Source organism: Sceloporus occidentalis, unplaced genomic scaffold, assembly GCF_023333645.1.
Source record: "Sceloporus occidentalis isolate IW3139 unplaced genomic scaffold, rSceOcc1.0.p SCAF_4, whole genome shotgun sequence".
Taxonomy (NCBI): domain Eukaryota; kingdom Metazoa; phylum Chordata; class Lepidosauria; order Squamata; family Phrynosomatidae; genus Sceloporus; species Sceloporus occidentalis.
Window position 1 is genome coordinate 171990572 of NW_028316984.1, and position 26805 is coordinate 172017376.

Below are 26805 nucleotides of genomic sequence, written 5' to 3' on the forward strand. Positions count from 1 at the left end.
TTTAACAAAAAAAAAAAAAAAAAAAAAAAAAAAATTATAAAGCATTTTTGTTAGCTGCCCAGCCATCCCTTTCTCATTCTTTGTCTCAATGGATTTTGTTTTTTAGCAGAATCACCATTAGGAGGACAGTGAAGGAGGGCTTGAGAAACACAGGCCTTAAATGTTAGGTTGCAGCAGTGCATCTTTAATAAGCAATATGATAAAGCTTGAGCTTGGCAGGAGCAAAATTGTACTGTAGCCAATCCTACTTTAGCCATGTGTGTTTGCCTACTATAGGGAAGGTAAGGAGCAGTTGCCTTTAGAATTCCTTACTGAGCATGGATGAATAGCAAAACAAAGAGAAAAGGGGAGAGCAGGAGATATACCTACTAGCTACTGCAGCATGTTAAAAGAAACATAGACTGTTTGGCAATCAAAAGGAAAATTATAAAAAAAAGGTAGAGGCTGGTGAAAGAAAGGGGGAAAATCATTCCAAAAATCATTTTGGAAAAAGGTTTTAAGTGATCTCCAAAAATTCCAAATTCTTTTGGTTTACTTATTCAACTGACTTTGTTGTTGTTGTTGTTGTTGCGCCTTCAAGTAATTTCCATCTTATGCCAACTCTAAGGCGAACCTATCATGTGGCTTCTCTTGGCAAAGATTTGTTTGGAGGAGGTTTGTCATTGCCTTCCCCTGTGGCTGAGAGCATTTGACTTGGAGCATAGGAGTCAGAAAATCCTTCCAGCAGGTCTCCCCATCTTTAACCATAAAAATACATCAACAAATTAAGTTTCTAACAGTTTACTGCCTTTTCATGTGACTCTAAATCTACTGACTGGGATAATTGCCTCACTGAGTAAGCTTAGGGTTCAGATTTCTCTGAATTTAAAATTTAAAAGTCACCATATCACAGTTTAAATGTGAACCTTCCCGCACAACCTTCTGCTGTCTCTAGAGAAATCCTTCCATGAGGAAAACCAACATATTTGTTATGAAAATAGTCAATCTTATTTCTAGCCTGGAGTGGTATTGCTGTTACTGCCCACAAAGTAACAGTGGCGCATAACTAAAAAGTCATTAGATTGGACAACAGGCTGGCAGATGTGCAAGGAGAAGCAAGGAAAGAGGTGATTTCTTTGGATAAATGTCGATCTGCATTATTAAATGAAGCTATGTGTAAAATACAGGCTGTCAAATACATTTTTTTCGAGGATAGGAGAGGAATTGAAATGAATTTTCAAAGCAGGTATCCTTTCCTTTTTTTCCCAATCAATTTTTCATTTTTTTTGTTTGAAACATTAATTACAACACTGCCTCTTACCTCACCCCTCTCCTAATCTTTATCTTGCAGTACAGAGGTAGATCAGAGGATTAGAGAAGGACTTAAGACAATTTCCTGAAGTGTTCATCAGAAGGTTTTTGGCCACCTGATATCCTTTTAAATCAGGGATATGTTTCATCCTCTTCAGTGAACCTGGCAACATCAGACGTGCTGCCTCTCCTTAAGAAAAACCTTCAAAGGGGATGATACTGCAAGATCAGTAGTCACTCTCCAAGTCAATACTTTTTACCTGAGGCATGAAAGTACTGCAGTCATTTGAGACCATCCCACAGACTCTAAACCCTGTTCTGTCTGCAGTATATGTATGCATTTTTGTTGTTGCATTGGAAAAGTAGTAGAGGGCAACCTTTTTCACAGAGATGGCCCCAATTTCAGTCTTCAGAAAGGGTTGGGGATGGAGCATGACTGAAACCCTGAAGATCAGACCTATGGAATTTCAAACCCTTCAAAAGGTGTTAGATCCCAATTTCCATCAGCCCTATCATGTATTTTGCCCATCAGGGCTTCTCAACATTTGAAAAACACGTTTTTCAACCACTTTCTGAATATTTTCAAATATCCTTTGCATCCATGAGAATGACCACTAGCAGTATTGGACAATACTGGGCTAGAAAGTCCAGTGGTTTGACTCAGTATAAGGCAACTACCTGCATTCCTGGGGGGGGGGGGGGGGGAATGAGGATGAATGACAATTTATTCTCAGCTCGACCATTCTAAAATGTCTATATGAGGTGTTTGAGATGTAACATCTTACCATGCTTCGACATTACTGTATATGCAATAAGACACCCTCCTTCCCTCATGCCCTGGAATTTGATCCTAATTTGTGAATAGAGCTATGGTTTGAAAAAAATACTGTTTTCCTAATTCCAAGAAAGAGTCAAACAGTGGTATGTCACAAATCCAGAAAGACTTTGTGAACAGGGAGGGAGAAGAGGTGAATGAATGTGTGCTTTTATTTTCTATAACATTATTTTCTTTCCCAAGAACAACTTTGTTAAGTCCTATTTTGCATTTGTTTGTGATTTTTAAAAGTATTCCCCAAAAAATGCAGATTTGATATGGAATTTATCATAATGTATGCAACCTCCTCTGAAAGATGCCATTTTATATTCTGTTTTCCTAATGTACTTAATTGTTCTATGCATCAGAAAATGTAAAGATGTGCAAAAATTCAAGGATAATTACATTCTAATTGGCATATTAGTTTTTGATATATGATAATCTATCCGCCCCGATTGACCTCAAAGGGGCAGGATATAAATAAATTTTATTATTATTATTATTATTATTATTATTAAGCTGCATATGGTATTTGCAGCAATAAAATCATAATATCGGAAGACAATATGCATGATTCCGAAGATCTTACAGGTTATTTCTGTTAATGGGGACACTGTATAGTTTAATGTATAGTTTTTCCACTTGCCCATTCAATATGAGTGTGCAGGTATGCACGCTGGAGCATATTGGGGTCGCTGTAGAGAACAGGAGATGTGTGTGCATACCTCTTGTCATAGAATCATAGAAATGTAGAGCTGGAAGAGATCCCAAAGGCCATCCAGTCCAACCCCCTGCCATGCAGGAACTCCCAGTCAAAGCATCCCTGACAAATGGCCATCCAGCCCCTGTTTGAAGACCTCCAAGGAAGGAGACTCCACTACAGTCCGAGGGAGTGTGTTCCACTGTCGAACAACCCTTACTTTCAAGAAGTTTCTCCTAATGTTGAAGTGGAATCTCTTTTCCTGTAGCTTGCATCCATTGTTCCGGGTCCTGTTCTCTGGAGCAGCAGAATATGCATTTACTCATGCCCTAGAAATGGAATGAGGGTAAGGGAGGCATATGTAGATTTCTTTTTCATGCAATTCATAAGTATACTGCCTATGTACTATATATGTTCATTCTCTTATGCTAGTATGGGCAATAGGGGAATAGTTTACAAATCTATACAGCCTTCTATTTCAGACCCAGGACAACAGCCTCACCTCTCTCCCCACCCCACCTGCTTTAAAGGAGTTTCACTGCTTTACAAATCAATAACGGTTCCTAGTTAGATTTGTAGCACAGGAGGTGTGAATATTGGGTTTATATTGTTAACAAAATAGTCCATAGTTTAAACTCTGGTTAACTTGAATGTTTAGTGTGTTCTTCTGTAGATACTTATACAGCTTTTTAAGCTTAGATACAAGTGCTAGTCCCAGCTTGGGGGGGGGGGGGGGGGCACTGAATTACATGCTGAATGATAACATTTCTGTAAATCCTATTATTTAAACGGGAGTATTTGAGCAGGGATTAGCAATAATAGTTAGTGTGAAGTTGAAGGCTTTCATGGCTGGCCTCCATAGTTTTTTGTGGGTTTTTGGGGCCATGTGGCCATGTTCTCAGAACATGGCCACATAGCCTGAAAAACCCACAAAAAACTAATAATAGTTAAGCCTGATCCTATGACAGTTGATAAGGTATAGGAAACAAAATACAAGGTTACTACTTTTATTAAAAACAAAACCAACCTTCATTTCATTAAATTTATTCTGCTGCCTCAGAAATTATGTATTTGGCAATGCATTATATACCTCCCTCCCTGCCCCTACATAAACTCCTCTCAGGTATGAAAATTGTACAACTCCAATTACTCTATTACTTTAATTATTCACCCAATTTTAACCATAATCCTGTCACTCTCGGCATAATTCTAGACAAGCACTAAAGATGGGAAGATCCAAAGACAGCAACTTTGAACACTTTGTTTTATTGGCAATTTATTATTGAGGTGAAGACACACACATTAATGAATCTTTTATGTTTTTCATCGTCTGCAAAAAATGTGCTCTCCTTACAAAAGCATAGACTTTATGTGTCACTGGAGAGCTTGATTACAGTTTGGAATGGATCTGTTTCCGTGAAAAGGGGTATCATTCAAACTTCATGCATTTTTGATCATGTGGAATTGCTACCATGGAAGGAATAAGTATGGGGAAGACTGAGATGCCTTGAGCATTTTGCTGCCTCAGGCAAAAATAATGTCCCCTCCTTTTCCAACTAGTGGGGGGAAAAACAAGAAACGAATTCAGAACTGGGCCCATCAGCTGTTGAACTACCACTATTCATTGGACAGATTGACTTGAGGTTGATGGGAACCAGAGTTCCAAAACATCTGGAAAGGCACAGTTACCACAGCCCTAAACCAAATAATTTGCTGCGTTTCCCAGGCAACAATATATGTGATTTCAAATACCTTACATTTATAAAAGGGATACATGTAGGTAAGAGAAAGAGAAGGCACATTTGTGACTCTACCCTAGATAATTCATTCCTTGGCTATCTTGACCACCCGTATGTTGAGTATAGATGTTTCAAAAAGGAGCCTACTTATCCCCCTTGATCCAGAGCTCCCACATGTCTTGAGAGAAAAACTGTGGCCTTAGCAATAAAACACACTGGAGTTCCCATTTTTATGACTGGATTGAATTTTATTTCCACAGTAATTCCAATTGCTTTGGAAAGAATAGCAACAATTGAGATTTGCCCTAAAATGTAAATGAAGTATACAGCTGCTTCTGAATGTAATACTGGTGACAAATCAGGATGTGCAGGAATAGGAAGGGGAGGGCGTGGGAGATCAAGGCTTTAGTCCTAAAGAAACATTATTAGCGGTGGAGATCTCCTTGAATTCAATGGGATTTTCTCCTGAGCAAAATTGCAGTAAGAACCTTGTATAGATCATATCTCACTGTCTTACAGACAATTTATAGTTCTTAGTAATGTCAGTTTCTGGTGCTGGAGCAAAACTACTCTGCCTGCATAGCAGTATCTTGTTTGTTTTACAGTTTACCAGAATGTAGGACAGAATATGTTAGCATTATATATTAGTCTGAATCCCTTACAAAGCAAGCAAAAGTTGTCAAAGATGCTTCTAGGTCACGTATGCCAATGATGTGCATTATCTTCATGCTCTTTGGTTAGAGAAGAAAAAGAAGAAGAGCTGGTTTGACTTTGCATGCACATTTTTATAGCTATCTTTGTTCTCCTTTGTTTTTCTACTGTCATGTGCTACAGTCCCTTCATTAAGCTAAAATGAAGTTTAAAAATCATCTAATGGATTAAAGGCCTATGGAAAAATGTTAAATTGCCCTGCCAGCCTACGTTAATGTTGCAGTAATGTGGGATGAATGTCTCTGTGAAATCAAAATGGATTACTTTTTTAAAAAAATAATCTGCAGCAGTGCCATGAAGAATCTTTTTGATTCTGAAGGCTCTAATTAAAAGGATTGCAGTCTCAGAGGCATAAAAAGAGATGTAGGGGGAGTAGGTATGTAACACAAACCGTGGTTTAGGATTATGAGGATCAGCCATGGTGAACTTTCTCACTTTGTCTTTCTCCTCTGCCCCTGGAATGGAGTTAAGAAGACTGTCCAAAACATCAGTTTCCTGTTTGGACTAACCATAGTTTAGATTTGAATCCAGTCACTTAAACTATAGTTGAGGTTAAATTTATTTGTTGGAACAGGAATGCTTTGTAAACTACAAGTGGAAGATGCAAAGAATCAGTTTCACCAGGAGCCTTCAATCTGAAAAATATTGTTTGGCTTCCTTGATAATGGTGTTTAATGCCTGAAACCTGACATTGTGGTTTCTGGGTGTTTAAATCTAGTGGCCAAATTCTGAGAGCCCAGGGGCCATTTCTGCCCTCTCCCAACTTTGAAGAATTGTATCACTTTAACACCCTACTCTCCTGATTTTATTTATTTTACTTATCTGCACACTGTACTCTAGAAGCACTTTTAAGAGTTAAAAAGTCTTTTTAAGGCTTAAAACAAGCCCAGGACACAAAACTGTTTTTAAAATGGCAAATCACTTCCAAAAGGCTGGAGTGGAGGACTAGCAGGAGAATTTTTTTTCCCCAGAGGCCTGGCAGGACCATATGTTGTCTAGATAATAATGAATGTGGTAATCTGTGTCATAAATGTATCTTCCCATATTGATGTCTGTCTCTTAAAAATTAGCTGAGTCGCTCTACATTTTCTTTTATTTTCTCTGTTGAATTTACTCTGGTTCATACTGTCTTATTTCATCAATTTATGGGAAAATATGTATTGAAGGTCTTCAATTGTGAGTATGTATGTGCCTTCAAGTCACCTGTTAACTTATAAATTTAATAAGGGCTTTCCTAGGCAAGAAATACTCTTAAGGTGTTTTGCCAACTCCTTCCTCTGAAATATATCTTACAGCACCAGGTATTTGTTGATGATCTCCCATCCAAGTACTAACCAGGGCCAACTTTGCTTACAAGAGCAGAAGGGATCTGGCGCCTTTGCATCTATACCTATATCTGTATCTATAGATCATATATATTGGGTTCTTCGTTCTAACCCTCTACCAAATCTGCATTCACCAATCTGTACTTGGTTATTTGATTAGCTATGGTGGCAGTCTCAAAGCAGACAGGTGTGATATTGACAGTTCACACCCTTATGTACTATAGGCACAATCAGACCAAGCCAGTAAATGGAATGGACTTTGTCTTGACCTATTATATGATTTCATGCTTTAAATATTAACTCATTGGCAAATAGATGCAGTCAATCTATCTGTTAACAGAATCGCCTGGAAACCCTGTTGCTATTAAGAAAAAAAAATGTCTATGTAAAAATGCTAAGGATTTTCTGTACTTTTATTCAGATTTTTAGGATATGGAATGGTATTGTGTCACACATACAAACACACACACACAGTTGTCTCTTCTGGTTTGTGGACTTGAAGTCTGCGATCTTGCCGATTTGCAGACGGCAAGCAGGAGGGACAAAATGCTGCGTGTCTTCAAGGTGTGCGTGCAGTGGCGCACTGCAATTTAATCAATGGCAACTTGAATATTAGCTGTTTTCCAAATTCGGGTGGATGGGTGGGTTCGGAACAGTTCCCCCACAAATCGGGAAGGACGTGTGTGTGTGTATAACAACCCATGTTAGTCTATAACATTTAATCCTTTTGTTTCCTTTTATATCCAGTTGTTATATCTTCTATTTTTGTTTTATTACATATATAACTTGTACCCTGAATGAACTTAGACCAATTTGTGAATGGTTCCATAACTGATTTAGTATCTTGGGTTTTTATAAGGTCAAGCCTCCTTAACTTAAGGAGTAGAAATGTACCATGGGTCTGCAGACAGTTGCGGAAGGATATATTTTTCATGAATGAATTGTTACAGGGCACCCACTGAACAATACAACCATATGTGCCTCATAGGCCAGCAACTTCGATATTATCAAGCAAAGCCAAATGCAAATAGTGTTTTTCCACTTAACCTTTTTCATAACATAATGACTGATGGATAAAAAATCACCAGAATAGACAGGATATTGTTTGAAGTGAGGGGGGAATAGCCCATAGGATTTATTAACAAGATTTTAATGTAAGAAATGAACGATCATTTGGGTTATTGTAATAACAACAGTAAGTATTGACTAAAATTTAAGAGAATACTTACAAAAGTCTTTACTCTTTATCGTTGCCCCAGGCACAGTAGTAACTCAGTTGTGACTCAGTTGTCCATTCACAAAAGCATCTCTTTTTGGTCACCATAATTTTTGAAAGTTGGAATACCTGTGACAAAATTCTACCCCTAAACTGTAAAAACATTGAAGTTTCAATAAACATCTTACAGTTCAAACATGCAGTATGCAGCTGCAGGGTTTTAAACTTTACATTAACTTCCTCTGTTATTTTTAGTGCTAATCTCCTCCTTTGGTTGAATATCACGGAGCCTTTTTCCAGCATCTACTTAACCAGGTTTAGCACTGATTAATGCTCCTTTATTTGAACTGCTCCTTTATATTACACACTGTTGCCTCTGGCAAAGATGTTTACAGAATGCAATGCAAATGAGCTCACTGTTATTTGAATCTGGACTGCTCCTAAGCTACAGTTTGAGTGCACACATTTTCACTGCTGCTTCTGTCATTCATGAAAGTATGGCAAAGGTATTGCACCCTGTTTTACCTCTGTGCTGCAGGCAGATAGGCAGAAATGGATTTAAAAAAATAGCCTCAGGGCATTAGTGGACATCAGAATGGTGTTCTCCCTTATTTGCCAGTGCCAGTAGATCAGCACTGAGGAAATGTGATCCTTAACAAGAGGAAAAATGTTTTCTACTCTTGCTTTAAGCTCATCATCATTAGGGAAATCAGAACCCATATTTTCTAGGATATGCTTGTGACAGCAATTTGGCTTCAACCCCTAAAGAAATGCTGTTTGAGTCAGTTCATTTGTAGTGTGACTGAGATTAAGATTCACTTTTGTTGGCCTCAGAGTTACAGTACTTCCTATGCTTTTGCAATAAGGATTGTCATGACAATTATTGTGCATTAGTATCCATATTAGCAACCACCATGTAACAGTAGAAAAGCATCCCTTTTCTAAACTGGGCATCTCGCCTTTGTGCATTAGCAAGGCTTGAGAACAGAAGGTGACAGGCTTTCACAGTGAATCATGCTGTTATAATATCACTCTCCCCTGTGCCATCACTTCTGGTGCTGGAAGCCACCGTGGTTTTGAAAATTGCTGTTATAAACTGGCTGTGATGTTAATATTATTTCTTCAATCCTTCTGTGCCACCATGTCAAAGTCCCCTGCAAAGGTTTTGTGAAAAGTTTTTTTCCAGAACTAGGGATGGGGGGGGGGGTCTATCCATTTGTTTTTGATAAATAACTACCAGAAATGTGTAAACGTATTAATATTCAGGAAAGTACCTGAGAGACTAAATGTGGGGGGGGGGGGAGTGAAACTGATAGATTTGCCAATAGAATCAAAGGGTTTTAAGCATTTTAACTGTTAAAAGACTGGCTTCGAATCCTTCTGTTCATGTTAATACTGAATTAGGCCTTGCTCCTCCTTTTTTTTTTCTTTTTTCTTTTTCCCTTTTTTTCCCTTGAGAAGGCTTCTCTTCTCATCATCTGCATGGCAAAAAGGTACAGTATGATTCTTGCCACTCTGGGATAGCTATACCTTCTTTCTATTGAATTTGGCTGAATGACGTATTTGGGATAGAAAGAATCTGAGATTTAAGTAATTCAAATGCAGGAGAAACTGAAACTGACAGATTTCCCCTATCCCCACTCAGAACCTGATCCTGTGAACATAGCTTGGCTAGGGCAGCAGTGGTGATCAATAACATTCACTATGGAGGCTGAAATTACAAAACCAGAAAATCTCTGATCTATTTCTGAGGAGCATGTGAACTGCTGCAGAAACTATATTGATAATTCAATTTGGCTTCTGCAAACACTGGTCTAGTCTCTGCGGCCTCTAAAAATCCTCCTTATATATTGGAGAACATGATGACAGTGGGCTACTCCGCTTCCTATTTCTAAAAACTTTTCCTTTTAGGCGTAAGAACTTTATCACATGGGGAAAAGTGACATTAGCATAGTGAGTTGCTCCCGTCACTATCACGCTAGGGTGCTAAGGTTATTAGATGACAATGTGTGACATCGCCATAAACCCATCATTATCAGCATATAAACCATAAGCCCATCATTATCAGCACTAGAGTTCCTCTTTATTCACCCAATAATGATGGGATTATGGCAACGTCACGTAACATTGTCTGATATTCTTTGCACACTAGCGTGATAGTGACGCAAGCATCCCACTATGCGCCCATGACTTTTCCCTATATGATGAAGTCCTGCGTCTTTTGTAGTTAATGGAGGGCGTCTTTTCTTCATAATTCTGAACAAGTAGAAAAGGGCTCACATGCTTTTGCGAGAACGTGTGCACTGTTACCGCTTAAATGTCAATTGTGTTCTATGGCAGAGAAGCCCATGATGCTCTGTGGCAAACAGGTTTGTTGATTTATAGTGTGTAAAACATCCTGGTGTTGCCAACCACAGCATTGATTACTTTGTATGTAAATGATCTGAACAGGAAACAATGGAAGGAGACTCTCAAAACAAGCAAAACACCAACTTTCCCTCTTTTGTTTTTCTGCAGTATAGGTACTTTCAGCCATGTCCTTAAACCACTTGGACCTTATTATGTCCAGTCTCTCCCCCTCTTTCGCCCTCCCCTCCTTCCCTCTGTCCTCCTCCCTTCCTCTCCCTCTCTCCTCAACTCCCTCCTCTGTCTCCACATGTATGTGTATGTGAATGCTTTTTGTGAAGGATTGATTTGGAAAATGGCAGAAGGGTATTTTAAAAAAATAAATAAAATGTAGCCAAAGCATTCAAGCTGAATTCCAACTGCAGATAGAGGAACAGCAAAATGTGCTTTCAGTATCACATGTGAAAATGCTTCATCTCCACCAGCTGGAGTACGTGTTAGCCGCACCTATCGGTGTCTTTCTTCTCTCACCCATATGGAGCTGAGCAGCGCCTAATACAGAGTAGCAAATGCTGGCTAATGTGGTGTTAGTTCTCTTGTTTCCTATAGAAAATCCCTCTAACCTTGACTACTGCAGCTGCCTTTGCTATCATAATACTCTTAGAGTGTCACTAAGCAGCTTGACCTCATTGCCCTATTAGCCAGACAGGTCACCTGCTTCTTTGTTCACAAAATTGCTGCTACTTCATTCATAAACTAGAAAGGTCCACCTGCCTTCAATATCCTTTGATACTTAGTTACTGGATTGGTAGACTTGTAATGACCATAAATAAATACTGACAGCATGCAATCAGTAATCCTTACAGCAAACATTTAAGCACTGTGAGACTTCATAATTTGGTAACAGTATACGAGGCAACATGTATAAGATTAGTTTTTAAAAAAGAAAGAAAATCTTGACTGGGTGAGGTTATGGGGAGGGTATGCTTCATGTTCAGGTACATTATATTCCTGTTTTTAAAAATGATAAAATTGACCCCCCCCCCCCACACACACACACACATTGGAATAAATAGCAACTTGGTAGGTATTAAGGCTATCAAGTATTGAAAAATATTGGTTCATTAACACTTTTCCTTTTTTGCTGATTTATTTATACCCTGCATTTTTAAGATGAAGGAAAAATATTGGCAGGATACAGACTGCCCCTTTGGGGCGGCCTGCACCCTCCCCTTTCTCCGGCGGATCAGGGCCTCAGCTGCCACAGCAGCAGCCTCAGAGGCCCCGATCCGCCGCTTTTCCTGGCCTTGGGGAAGTGACAAAATGCCACTTCCCCACTGCCTGGAAAGGGAGGGGTGTCCTTGGGGCATGAAGCCCCAACAGCGGCGGGGAAAGAGAAAAAGAGGCCACTCAGCCCCCTTCTCTTTGTATCGCTGGCACGGCTGTTTAAAGGCCGCGCCAGCAATACGTGCGGCGGAAGGAGCTCCAAAACGGAGCTCTTTCTGGTGCCGCTGAAAGGGCACCATAAGTGCCCTGCAGCGGTACCAAGACGTAACTGCCGTGCCACGCCGTTTGGATGTGCCGTGGCCATTACGTCAAAATGGCAGCGCCCATGTAGACAGGGTGCTGCCATTTTTATGTACTCAGTACGTACTAGGGTTAGGGAGCGTCTAAGAAGGACACTCCTGGGCAGCCCTAGCACATACTGCGTACGTGCTTAATGGCCCATGTAAACAGGGCCAAATTTGGTTTAAAATATTATATACAGATACAGAGAGAGACTGAGACCCAACTGTAGTCCTGAACACATTTACCTAGGAGTACATGAACATACAGATACATAGCTCAATAATCATTCACTTGTAGCCATAATGGTAATAAATGCATGTCGTTGTTAGCTAGTATTCATAGTTGCTTAGCTAGCTAATAATTCTTATCTGTCCTAGGTAATATGCTAAGAAAAAAACACTTTTATTGGTACAGCTGACTCTGTGGTCTTTTCTCAAAGTCATGAGTATAACAAATAATTTTATTTCTTTATTTCTGTACCCTTTCTGTCTACAAAGGTACTCAAGGCACTTATAATTGCTGTTAAAATTTATCTCTCTCATGTTAGGATCTCTGTTAACTGCGTTTCCATTTACAGTCTAAATAAATTATTAAATTAAGTGAAATCAAATCACACATTTGCAGATATGCTATGTTGCAGCCTTATTTAATCTGTACTTTCTGATTGATTGCTGTTCCTTATGTGTCTCTTTTTCCTTATCAGAACTTCAAAGTAGCTTATTAAAAATGGCATATTATTTGAAGATATTCCCTGCCTGGGCATAAGTTAAATTACTACTATATTGTAACACTGTTAGATACTACTTAGTTACTATTGTGATGTAATGAGGAATAGCTTCACTCATTTTGTGGTATAACTGATAATGTAGTTTAGTTCTTTTTATACTTATATAAGCTATTCTAATTTTTAAATAAGTAACTACATGTAACTGTTTTAGATCCCTTCAAATAACAGGAAAGTGCCTAGTTGATTTTTTAAAAAAATCAAAACTGTAATGGTAATTTGCCACTCTGAAGGTTAGAACTATAACCTCTTCTAGCTGCTATTAATATATCTTGCCAAGTTCTAAAACAGATAATGGGAATGAAAGCCATGAAAAATTAGACATGGTGAACTGTGCCCCAGATCATAGTTTCATATCCTAGGTTTTAAACAGAAGCATTTTCACCAGTTTTCTAGTCTGGTCATTTTGGGAAACTGGTTTAATAAGCTAGGATGTTAGAGTCAGTCCTCCTTATCCAGGGATTCTTTATCTGTGGATTCCACTATTCACAGTTTGAAAACATTCCAAAAATAAATAAATTCCAAAAAGCAAACTTTGTTTTTGCTAATTTATATAAGGGACATCATTTTACTATGCCATTGTATATAATGGGACTTGAACAGCCCCAGATTTTTGTATCCATAGGGGATCCTTGACCCAAAGCCCAGTAGCCCAGTGTATAGAAAAAACTGAGCATACAAGTGGAAAAATGAGAAGGAAGCACAAATACAAGGCTTGTTTTTCATCTGATAAACCATGCTTTATTGGACTGACATCATTATAAAGTACGCCCTTAGTATCTACTAGAATTTGTTTCCAGCACACATACACCTCTGGTGGATGCTAGATAAAGTCCGATTATATACAGTGGCATAGTAAAACGGTGTCCCTTATATAAAATGGCAAAATCAAGGTTTGTTTTTGGATATTAAATGAAATATATTTTCAAGCCATGTGGGGTTGAATCTGTGGATACAGAATCCATGGATACAGAAGACAGACTGTATCTGAACTAGGACACAGACTTTCCTAATACCACAGCCCTTTTGAAACATTTCTTGAATACAGTTCAGCATTACTTGATATAAAAAGGAGAGATGATCTCCTATACCTCTGTTACTTGTGTAACACTCTTAACTTGTGCCTGGCTACAGCCAACCAGACTGTTCTGACAAAGGGAACATCAAGAACAGGAGTTAGAACAGAATTTTCAATACTTTGGGCTATTAGGAGTGCTTCTTTTCTGAAGTGGTTGCATTTTAACAGCACATTTACTGCAGGGAAAGGAACTCAACAGGTAAAATAAAGAAACTGTAAAATATTGAGCAATCATTGCTCAGACGAATTCCACTTAAATGTGCATTTAGCTGTAATCCTGTCTTGTCTCTTTCATACTGGTTGCGCTGTTTCTTATCTTGTTTGTCAGAAATGAAAACAGACATCCCGTGTTTCTTTTTTTCTTGCCCCATTTTTCAAGGCAGTCATATTAGCTCATGCATTTGTATACTTAATGTGTTTGACTTTTTGCTCACAAAGAGATCCAAGTCAATGCCGAATGCATAGTGCCTTCTGCTCTTCAGTCATACAAATGCATGATACTTTCCTATGACACTGTGCTATCACTTAACTTTTGCTTTTTGTTTTTGCTACTACAGGTAATATGGCTGAAGCAGTTGCCTCATGCTGCCTTATGGTAGGGCTGACCCTGCCCTTTGTTGTTATGTGCGTTCAAGTCATTTCCGACTACTGTGACCCTTTCATGGGATTTTCTTGACAAGTTTGCTCAGAGGGGATTTTCCATTGCCATCCTCTGAAGCTGAGAGAGTATGACTTGCCCAGGGTCATGAGGTTTTTACATGGTTGAGCCAGGATTTAAACCCTGGTCTCCAGAGTCATAGTCTAACAGCCAAATCACTATACTATGCCTTTAGTTATCTCTTTACCACAGTCACTCACCTCATCACTTTTTCCTTTTGTCAGACACAGATTTGTGTGTAGAGAGCAGTAGAAGTGTGGTTAAGTGGCTTCTGGAGCCTGCTTACTAGCTGGGCAGAAGACCAACAGCAACAGCTTCAGGAAAGAGGAAAGGGCTTATGTGGGAGGGGACCTTAGTTAATGTATCTTGTTCAGAGGTCCTCTAAAACCTGGAGACAACAGATCTTCTCCTTTAGGGACAACCATGACCCTATCCAGACTGGTGCTTTGCGCCGGCCTGGATGCATGCTAGGGTTGCCTCAGGCATCCGTAACAGACGCCCCGCAACCCTAACACATAGCTGCAGCAGCATAATGGTGGCGCCCTGTATACACGGGCGCTGCCATTATGAAGTCACGGCCAAACCGCATCCAAACGTTGTGATGTAGGCGTGACGTGTTCGCGCCACGTCAGGCCGCTTGTGGTGGCCTAACAGTGGCGCCAGAAGGAGCACCGAAACGAAGCTCCTTCCCAGAGCTTAGATTGCCACAGGAACGGCGCCAGGGAGAAAGGGGCCAAGTGGCCCCTTTCTCCTCTGGCTGCAGCTCCCAGGGTGTCCTGGGGCATGAAGCCCCAAGGACATCCCTTTTCGGGGCCAGGGAGAAGCGGCATTTTGTCGCTTCTCCCTGGTCCCCAAAAGCACCGGATTGGGGCCTCTGGGCTGCTGCTGTGGCTGCCCTGGCCTCAATACGTGGTGCAAAAGGGCAGCTGCAGGCTGCCCCAAATGGGCGGTCTGTATCTTGCCCATGGCTCTGTGTGTGTGTGGGGGGGTGGGGTGTGTGTGTGTGTGTGCGCGCGCACACACACACACACACACCTTCAAGTCAGCTGTCAACCTGTGGTGATCCCCCCCCCCCCCTATGAATTTCATCATTTTTTTAAGGCAAAGAATACTCTGGTGTTTTTGCAGCCTTGTCTACCACACTCTTACTATACAGAGGTGGGGAATGAAAACTCAGGCTGGGGCACATTCCCCTTCCACAACTTTTCATGGTCTACATGATGCCAGGATATGGCTGAACCTCCAGACATCACTGAGTTGTGTATTTCCCTCCTGACGGTTTCTCTGGGAAACTGCTTCTCAGGTTTGGCTATCAGTAGCCAGCAGGAAGGATGGTGGAGAAGCAAAGCCAGAAAGAGAATTTCTTTCCAGGTAGTCCCAGACTTTGAGCAGGGGTGGGAGCCACAGAATGGGCAGGGATTGCCTACAGACCTCCATGGGTCAGAAGGAGAAGTCAATGGGCTAGTTTAGACACTTAACCTACAGATTCTTCTCCTTGTTCCAATGGTATATGCAGCTGCTTGTACTATGGCTTCAAGTTGTATTGAATTTTAATAATGTTTACATAATAATAATAATAATAATAATAATAATAATAATAATAATAATTTGTTTTATTTATATACCGCTATTCCAAAGATCATAGCGGTGATAAAAAGAGAATGCAATCATGTTATGATAATCATGTTACATGAGGGCAATGATATATATATTTTTAAAATATGCAAGTTCTTCTGTCTAGTTTTAATCTTTGCAGACTTTTTTAGTTTTCTGAACTCCTCAGTTTTGAATTATTTTCAGTTTGGGAGCATCTTTGGCCCGTTACATACGGGCACTTTAGTACGCGCGGAGCGCGTAGTAGGGTTAGAAAGGGGCGGTGCTTCCACACCCCCTAACCCTAGTGCGTGCTCTGCGTGCACAAAATGGCGGCGGCCATTCCACACGGCCGCCGCCATGAGGACGTCACGGCTGCGCTGCCTCTATATGGGGCAGCGCGGACGTGACGTCCTTGCTGTGCGCCAGGGCGCATGGTGCGCCCTTAGCGCGGAGCAGGAAGGAGCTCTGTTTCGGAGCTCCTTCCTGGTTTGGTCCGCTAGACGCAGCCTTCACACCCCTTTTCAGGGACACCCCTTTTCAGGCTGCGGGGAAGCGGCAGTTGGGGGCCTCAGCGGCTGCCATTCTGGCCACTGAGGCCCCGATACACCGGGGAAAGGGGCGGGTACAGCCCGCCCCAAATGGGCGGTCTGCAACCCGTCTTTGATTCCTTCTGTGATTACAGTAGGAAGTTTCCTTCTCTTATTGCTCATGCTGCATATGAACTGTAATGAGTTTCACACCTATTTGTCTCAGAAGTCAAGGGGTTGTTGTTGAAAATATAATTTTTGAATGATGATGCTGATTAACTTGAGCTAGATTATAAACAGTACCCTGATCTGTGAAAGCCCCTGATCCTATTGCTGAACCCTTGAGCCATCTAAGCCCATATTATTTTATAATGCTGATTGCACAGGACTGTGGTTGTGGGTGAAAAATTATGTTTTAGACAATGATGTGACATGGAATAAAAAGTATTAAGCTAGCCCATTACACAGAAACAAACACCAATCATTGTTGTAACACTGGGATGCAACCTAGGAGGTTTAATGCTTTTATTCATTCATCCCTCACAGTTTTTGCAATGACAAAACAAAGCATTCAGTGCAACAGCAGCTGGCTATACCAAATGCAAATGATGTTGCTACCAGAACAATTTAACCAAACTATACTTGAGGTTTTAGAAAGATGAAGGGCACACCCAAGTGGGGGATTTTTCTGAGATTAGAGGTAGCAAAGAAGGAGTACAGAAGCAGCAGCCAGACTTCCTAGAGTTTCATCCAAGCCTAAAGGATGCAAAGGAGATAAAATGTTGTTAAAAGCATGTCCAGATGTTAAAGGCATGCCTTTTTTCTCCCCTTTTAGTACCAGGTATGCTGATTCAGCATATCGAAGAGTTGTAAACCACATGGTGGAAAAGCAGCAGTCCAGGGAAAGAGGGATCCAACAGCTATAAAATGTATCTAAGAATACCCACTCTCCAAGAGCTGTTCAGAAAGAGACTATATTCTTTATTCCCAATGTCTTTAGAGGTTTAAGTGTTTTGAACATGTGCACACTCTGCATTTAAATCTAGGCAGCTGGATAGTTTCAATTATAACATGGGACTTGAGTAAATATATTCCTTGATTTTAGGGTCTTTCCCTCTGTGTATTAGAATAGAATCATAGAATCGTAGAGTTGGAAGAGACCACAAGGGCCATCCAGTCCAACCCCCTGCCATGCAGGAAATCACAAAGCATCCCCGACAGATGGCCATCCAGCCTCTGCTTGAAGACCTCCAAGGAAGGAGACTCCATTACACTCCGGGGGAGTGTGTTCCACTGTCGAACAGCCCTTACTGTCAGGAAGTTCCTCCTAATGTTGAGGTGGAATCTCTTTTCCTGCAGTTTGCATCCATTGCTCTGGGTCCTAGTCTCTGGAGCATATTAGATTCATACCTTTTTAGATTCACCCCTAAATTATAGTAAGCATGATTTTGATAACTAAGTTGTCTCAAACACTACTTATCTATGTCAAAGAGATGACTGGCTGAGGCTCCCTTTCAGGTTCACACTCTGTGGAAACCAATTACCACAGGATCGTCTAGTGCAATATATGAATCAACCCTTGCTAAATAGAAGACTTCAAAAAGGCTGTGCAAATTCCTGCTAGTCAGAATGACAGACTGGGGATTAGAAGGACCTACATAGGAGCATCATCCGAATGCTATTTTTTATTTATATATGTATTTCCTGTTTTTAAATTAACATGATTCACCACATATTTATTTTAAGGCTGGTTTGTGCAAGCAGAGAGACATTGTTGCACAAAAGATTGTTCCTTGTAGTACTAGAATAAGATTAGCTTGTCTCATTTTTATGTGACTTGTAAAGCTTAATTTTAGGTTTGTGGATGTTATTATTGTCATTATTATTCTCCTTCAACTAAAGTTCAAAGGCCCAAACAATATTTTACAGTGCTATTTTACTAGACTATCAGGAAGACTTGTGAAGAGCTCTTTGCATTTGTAGAAGTAAGACCTATGTCTCTCTTGATTCAGTTTGCTGATTTTCAGAAGGAAGTGTAGATGGCATTGGCATTTGGTCAAATTCACTAAAACATTTTATTTTCCAAATGGCAGAACTAACAGTTTGACCTTTTAGAAAGTTCTGCTACAATTTTTCAATGACAAAGAGGAACCTTGTCCTTTGAAATGATCTCCTATTCATTTTCTTGTCTCTTCTCTCTCTTTTTCTGTGTATTGTGATATGCATCTGGATTTTTAAGCACATATTTCTCTTATGCCATACATGTCCCTCTGCAATCTCAGGCTTCTGGCTACAGGCAGCAGAAAACGCTACATTTTGCTATATGGGAGCAGGCAGGCTGAACATCAGTCGATAGGTTTTTAAAAAGAGGTTTTCTTATTTGAATTATTGACTTAATCACTCCTTGTTTTTCTGCTATGCTGTAATGTTTGCAAAGACACACAATGAGGGATAAATGCTGTTGTTAACTTAGGCAGAGAGAGGCTGGCTGCCCATGAATCCATTTTGTTAGGAGGATCTGTTTGAGGGACATGGTGGAAAGTGTGGGTGGATGTCGATTTTCTCAGCATTGCTCCTTTGATACCATCTTGACAAAATAGCCACATATTAAAGAAAACAAAAAAGGGTAGACTGAGTTCTGAAATCTGAGGGGCCTTGCTAAAGTTACATGCTTTCATGTTCAAGGGAAAGAAAAAATACTTAGAAGTGCTTCTCTGAACCATTAAGAATCAAAGGGATGCTTCCATTTCCCAGTGACACATCATGAATGTTCTTCAGAGACACAGGGTGCAACTTTGATTTGTGCTAGTCACAGGCAAGTAGAGCATTGTGGCTTTAGGCACAATTCATCTCACACCAAAAGATTGTATTTTTACTAAACTGCTGAACCATAAATAGGAATTGCTGCCTAAATGAAGCTCCAACTAATATAATATCAGTGTTTAATTGTTCCTGTTTGGGTCCATGCCACTTTCATTTGTTCCCCTACATTCCAGTCTTCCATTTTGATTACTGAAGGACCAGATGCCTAGAGATTGCTCCTGGCTTGGTGAAGCTTGGCGACTGGAACCTTGAGGAATGGAGAGTTAAATGGTGTTACACAATTGATGGAAAACCACAGAAAAGTACTCTTTGTCTTGAGAAATTTTCCTCGTTTTCACCCTACCTTTTACTTTCGCTGGGATCGTCCTGGCTGATTTGCTGTCCTCTCAAGGTTTTATGATCCATCTACAGGAACAGCTTTTCAACTCCTTTAATTTTTAATTCATTTTGCAGTTCCTGTATGTGTTGCAAGCTAACATGTCTGTTTTTGGTAGGCAGAGAATTCAGAAACTTACCTATTATATAGTTTGCCCAAGTTAAATAGGATCTCTTTAAACCCAACAGTAGGATTTTACCTTCAAGGATATCTTTGACCTTTACTCTGTTAATAAGTATTTCTTAGAAGCAGCAGAAGAAGAGCTACAAAACTCATCTAACAAATGACATACGTTTTAAAGAAAATCACAGACTTGGCAAAACAGTGAAAGGACAGAAGAAATGTCAGGGTGAAATTTCAGCCAATCAGCCTGGAGAAAAGGTTCTTTCTAACACACAGTCATACTTTATTCCTTACATCAAATGAAATCCAAAGATGGTTCTTAAGTAGTATAGAATGTTTGATGATGCATTGCATCACTAGCTGAATCTTCAGCCTAAATGTTCATTTTGAACAGTGAATTAAATGCTTGAGTATCCTTCAGGAGTGACTGAACCTAATATCTCGTTTTGTTATTCAGGTCTTTAGAGTCCCTTGATACAGCTGTAATTGCCTAGCAGTGGTTGTGGTTATTATTATTTTTTAAAAAAATAAAACAAACTTTGAGGTATTTTCTTTAAAATACTGCTATCAACTCAATTTTTCATAGTATACAAAATTCTTTCCCCATAAAGAAAAGGCATGTTGCATATTTCAGACAGTCTGTTGTGTTTTCATTTCATTATTATTGTACAGGCTGACAAAGTTTATGAACCCTTCTGTTTTTAAGCATTGTTGGGTTCTGTGAGATAAATAACAAAATGGACTCAAGAGATAAGACATAACTGACTGACTTGCCCTTGATGGAGTACAGTAAGGACTATCCAGATTTTTTTGTGATCAGAGGGATAAGGTGATGTGTTGGTAAATACTGTCCAGAACTAAAGTCAAGATAATTTTTTCATCTAGTACTAGAAGAAACTACTTAAAATGATTTGGCATGGTCTTGAATTGAACCACTGTTGAGTGGGGAGAGAAGGTTTGGTGTTGCAGTTCCTGGTGTTATGAATTTAAATTCTTTGCCAACATATGTATAAAAGAGTTACCAAAGTGATGAAGATACATATATATACCTTTCCAGCATAGGCAAAAGCTTCTACAAGGAGCTGGTTGTACAGTCTAAATTGGTGGGAATATTATGTTAAAAATATAGTACTGGTGTAGGCAGAACATACCTCTGGAATTATTGGTAGAACTCTGAATATTTTGGGGTCAATTGGTAAGTAATCGTAACTCTTAGTTGACTAACAATGATAAGAACAGAATTACCTCGCATAATCATAATGCTCAAATGAAAAAATGGAGGAGTGAAGAAGTAAGCAGGAATTATTTGTGTGTGTGTGTGTGTTTAAAGGCATTGGTGAGGTCATTTCAGTTGTAGTACTCAAATGATCCTCATTTCAGATTTTTTTTAGTACTAAGTAGATGCCTTTTGCATCTTACTGTAGATCGTGTGTATTAATATAGTACAAAGTAGATCTTGTAAGCCTAAAATTAGTTTTCCTATCCCTGACATGGAAGATGAGAAATTGCTGCCCATGTAAACAGAACATCTCTTTCCACTTGATGGGCATCTTTCAGTCTTTGGTTGAGTAAACAAATCTGGTTTTAACACATTCAGTGGTCATTATCCTGTGAAAGGTTAAACACTTCCTATAGCCACATCTTAGCTTTTATTGTCAATTTAAATCCATGGTATACACCTGCTGTGGACATATTCTCGAAAGACAATATTATTTCAGTTTAGAAAGCATTTAAAATGACATTATGAGTTTAACTATATTTATATTACTATATATAACAGATCTGAATCTGTTCCTTAATTTTAGCCTTGTGCCTTAGAAGAAGAATGGCTGTAATTGCTTTGGAATGAATAAAATCTTAAAAAAAAAAAAAAACACGAACATGCTTTTCAGGTAGAGAAAAGGCTTTGAAAAGCTTGTGTCTCTTCGCCTCCCCCAAAAGTTCCTCTGCTTTTCAGATTCTGGAGTACAGCCATAAATCTTAATTGGCAATGCCAACTTTTGTAATTCAGACTCTGCCTGAGTCAATTGCACAGAGCATTTCTGCAATGAATTTGGCCCTCAGAAGAGAAATTGCAAGGTGCCGGTAAAGGAACTGTGACAAATATTCATTGAATTCTCTACATAAAATCCCTTTAGATGTATTCATATCCCTTTTATCTTTACAGCCCAGGCACATTTGCATGACTGGCTTTTTAAGGAGCTCACAAGATGCACATTTCAGGCTCTAATGAAAAGTTAGTTTTAAATTGTATGTCACTGAACATCTGCATTGTATGTTTGAAATTAGGAAATAATGATAATAGTGGCAACAACAGCATTCTAGCAACATATACAGTGGGCCCTTGGTATCCACTGAGGTTTGGTTCCAGGACCCCTTGTGGATATCCAAATCCATGGACGCTCAAGTCTCATTATATACAATAGCATAATAAAATGGTGTCGCTTAGATAAACTACTAAAGTCAAGGATTACTTTTTGGATTTTTTTACAAATATTTTCAAGTCATAAATGCTTGAATTTGTGTATGCAGAGTCTGGTTACAGAGAGCCGACTGCACAACACCATCACCAAAGCAAAGTGCTTTACAGAGCCCCAAATAATTTTCTGATTCAAGGAGTGTACAGTCTAAAATAAACAGTATGGTGAACAGCAGAGGAATGTGAAGGAAAAGAAACAGCTGCAAGCAATTTATGCTACCCATCATTGTTGAACGCACATCCTTATGGGGAGTAGATGTCTGCCTATGAGGCTGTTACCTAAAGAACTAGTGACTGGGGTGGGGGGTGGGGACTCGGGATTCTCTCCCAACTGTCAGCATTACTTCAATTGTTGGGGAAATTAACTTTGCAAGAGGCTTGGGTAGCCTTTGAACCATGTGCACAAGTTTATACCAGTGCTGAATGAGGAGTGCTCTGGGTCTTGGCTGAATTAAGAAGGTTTTATTTAGAAAATTGCAGAGTGCAAACACACACACACATATGACAGCCCTTCAAACAGACACAGCATACAGAGCTAACTGAAATGGAAGTATGGAAATGGGATAGCAGAGTTTTTAGGGGTTTGCAGTGAAATTTTAATTACCTGACAATAAAAAGGCCCTGTAGAGCTGGAGTGGCTCAGTCTGAGGGTGACACAGAATACACGTATGTATGCCAGTTGTGTGCACAGATGTTAGTTTCTGAAACCATATTTATTCTTTAAAACTCGCCCCAAGTGATGGTCTACCTGGCCTGGTAACAACGTCTGAATGTCTTTTCCCAGGAGTCAACAGTGGGATCCCAAACTGGTTAATGGCTTTAATTTTAGTGTGACAGAAAGAATGATTTAGTCAAGATATCCCTGAGATGGATGGATTTGGAAGTTGGACTGCAGACTCAAAAGGGGAGAGGCAGAGAGAGACTGGCTTACTGCTTTGGGTGCAAAGAGATCCCTTGTCTCAAGTTTTGAGAGGAAATGCAGATTACTTGGGGGAAAGAAGGAACACTTAATATTTGAGGGCCTTGTTTATCTGGATGTCTACATGCATCAGGGATAGGTTCCTTTTTTTTCTGGGAATCTGGCCTGGCATTCCTGAAAGGTCATTGATCTCTCAAAAATATGTATACAGGGGTGCATAAGAAGGCCTGTTCTAGTATGAGACTAGATATATATCATCTTCCTCTGCAAAATAGATTCAAAGTGCTCATGAGATAACAAGCAGACTTACTTCCTTGCTTCCATGGAATCCTTTCCAAACTCCTTAAAATGCTACAGAGTGGGTCAGGGCATAATACTGAACAGAGTAAACTGGTATGGAGTAAAGAAGGGTCACTCCCTCCGAACCAAGTGAAAGTATATTTTGTGAATGGAGGGCTGTTTTCCATGGAAAGCAAATCCTGGAATAGATCCAACCTTAGGTTTTCTATTTATCTTCGTTTTGGTGTTTTTAAAATCACCAATAAACTCATTGGGAAATTTTAGATGGTTGGCAAACAAGTAATTTCATCTGACTCTTGAAAGCCTGACAGGCACAGCTGTGGACAGTAGCATATGGAGGCACAGCACTGGGAACTATTCCACAGACGGAGACATTTACCATATATACTCGACTATAAGTCGACCTCATGTATAAGTTAAGGGCAAGTTTTGGGGCCAGAATTATGGGTTTTTGCTATGACCCGTGGATAAGTCGAGGGTAAAATTTAGGGGCATATAACAAAGGATCTAAAGGATGAAGCAAAGCAAAATAATGTCAAAGAACTTATAAAATTCCAGCAAACATAACTATATGTTCTTCTTCTTAAGTCTGGATGGAGGAGAGAATAGAGGGGGGGTCAGAGCTTCACATAGTATAATTTTGCTTTTCATCAGGAGATGGTTCCTTCTTTTAAATAAGAGTTAAAGTACAGTACTTACACTGACCCGTAGATAAGTTGACTCAGGTTTTTGGGGTCAATTTTTTGACCTAAATTTCTAGACTTATACATGAGTATATACAGTATGTTGCATGGGCATTATATGTAATTTGCATATAACAACTTCTTGGCTTTGATGAAACTCCTGCATCTTGGGAGCACCAAGAAGCTAACCTCCTCTCCCTCCTGAATAAGCTAGAATCCAATTGGGACCTCATAGTGATATAAGTCTATCAGAAGACGATTCCCCATTTCAACATAGCCCCCTCTGTGCACACTCAATATTTGCATTGCAGGGTTAGAAAGACATCTGGAGAATAGTTTCAAGTGGCATGAGGGTTAAAGAATGGATATTATTCCTTTGCAGGCAAGAGAGTTGTGTGAAGGAGAAGAAATTGCCTCTGTTAAAGTCTGCTGAATGAGCTCCTTCCCCTCATAGGATCTTCTTCATAGCTTTTATCTGAAAAGGAAATAAATCTAAACCTCGAGCAATTCTTTTTTGTAGAAGACATGAACAATCTTACTCTGGAGTTCCTGGGTGTTAGTAAATATGGCCCCTAGGCTTATGTGGCTGGTTATATGATCTAATACTTTGTGGAAATATTGTGTGTGTGTGTGTGTGTGTGTGTGTGTGTGTGTGTTTATTACTCAACCTTGATAGCTTTGGGGCTTGTATTTTTACCGGAATCAGAAAAAAAGCAGATTAGCCCGTAAGAAAATGGCTAATATTGTTTCAAGATTTCCTGGCAAATCAAGAGAAAGTAGTAGGTTAAGCCAAATATTGGGTAATTATCTGAACAGCTCCAATGTTCCTACCTTCAGACATCAGTTTAGCAATACTTGCACATGCTTGTAGATTTATAAACTACCTGAGGCATGTTTTCACTTGATTTTTTTAAAAAAACAAACCTTGTCTTTGTCTGTATTTGACTATTGTTAATAGTGACTCAAATATTTGCTTCCATTTCTCTTTGTTTTACTCAAATGCACTGTTGGAAGTTTGATGGCAGCTGGTGGCTGTCATGTTGGTGGAAGGGTGAATATGCTTTGCTTTGTACCTTGACTTTTAAGGAACTATCGAAGATGTTTTGCTCATCCTGTTTCGATTTCAACACCTTGGCTATCTCCTTAAAAGTTCAAACTAAAACCCAGAATGGATTTACTTCTCCATTGATATGGGAGTCATATCAGTAGTGTTGGCTTTCACTATTGGAATGTACTCTGATGCTTGTCCAGATGAAATATCACAAAAGCTTTATGTCAGGCGAATAGTGACAGGCATATAGTGTCTTTCTGTTATCTTCCCTTTGAAGCAGCAGAATGGAAACAAAGAAATGATAATTAACAATTGGCAACTTGTAGCAAAGAGTTTCTGCCTCCCTACCGCATATATTATTCCCACTTAGATTATTGCCATCCCTTGGCAATCTGTAACACAGCATCAGGGGCAACCGTACACTCGCTTAATTTTAACATCGTAAATCACACTGCCCATTTCCACTCTTCCAGTAAACAGAGAAACTTTGGTAAGAGCTTTCATTGCAGTGAATTCCCTACTGTGACTCCAATTCCCTGCCTTGTACTTGCATTGAATTACTGTGAGATTGGTACAAGAGGCTGAAGAAAGGGAAGCAGGCACACAGCGGGGCTGTGGCAGTTGAGGGCCAAGTTTTTCAAAGCATGGATTCGTAGGCTTGGAAAGTAGTATGGTTCAGTGGTTTAAGCATGGGGACAAAGAGACAAGAAGTTATGACTTTAACTTGTTACTGATGCATAACTTTCATGGGATCCCTCCTTCCGTCCCCCACCATTCGCTCACTTGCTGACACATTCTGTTATATTTTTGGAGGGGTGCCCAAGAGAATCGGGGAAGAGTTGCAACCTTCCATACAGAAATAAACGTAGCCATTTCTCCCTTTTGCATCTGCTAAATCATTATAAAGCATGAAGATTTAAAGGGGTTTTTCCTTGGCAAGTAACCTGAGCCAAAAGCAAACATTTGGCCAGATGGCAAAGGCGACCTTGGTCAGGATGGACAACAGCTTATTTGAGTACCTATAACAAGCTTAACTAGAACTGGTTTGAGGTACAGATGTATATCATAGGATCAAGTATATAACTGCATGTGAGCAATTATATACAATCTATAACATTTAAGTCATGGTGGGATATGAACAGGACTGTAGTGCAGAAGAATTAGTTCTTTCACCCCAGCATAACCATGATCAAAATCCCTACAGCATTTGCTTTACATTTAAACCCTATGGGGTTTATATGATTAAGCTGCATGAAAATTCTTATTGACTTTACCTGGATACAACCTAAAGCTGGTAAATGAACAGATATATTTGCCATATCTCAGTTATCTCTAATGTAGATAGCTGCAGTGCTGTCTTCATAGGGCTGCCACTGAAGACTCCTCAGAAAGTTCAACTGGCTTTAAAGGCTACAGTATTGACCTGGCCTAGTTATAAGAATCATCTGATTATCAGATGACACCAGCTATAGCTGTTGTTATTCCACGTCCAGTCATAATTCAGAGGAATGGTTAAAATGCTCAGGACTAGGCTGTTTTAGGGATTATTCAGACAGTGAAAATAATCCAGAATTAATCTGAGTTGAATCTATGTTGTTCACATGCATCTCAAATGCACCTGGTTAAGTTTTGGGGGAGGCTACCAAAATAACCACTTATCCCAGGATAATCAATACTGGATATTTTTCCAAGTTTTTA

The 26805-nt window shown here is 39.7% G+C and overlaps 1 protein-coding gene across 7 annotated transcripts in view; it reads left to right on the plus strand.

Moving 5' to 3' along the window:
• FLRT2 (fibronectin leucine rich transmembrane protein 2) overlaps positions 1-26805 on the plus strand; it is a 123226-nt gene that overhangs the window by 60353 nt on the left and 36068 nt on the right. Inside the window, exon 1 of one of the 7 annotated variants that reach the window (XM_089522347.1) lies at positions 3131-3150. The exons of the other annotated variants lie outside the window; for them this stretch is intronic. The gene's annotated coding sequence lies outside the window, so the exon portion shown is untranslated. Of the gene's footprint in view, positions 1-3130; positions 3151-26805 lie in introns of those variants that run through there. 7 annotated transcript variants of the gene reach the window in all.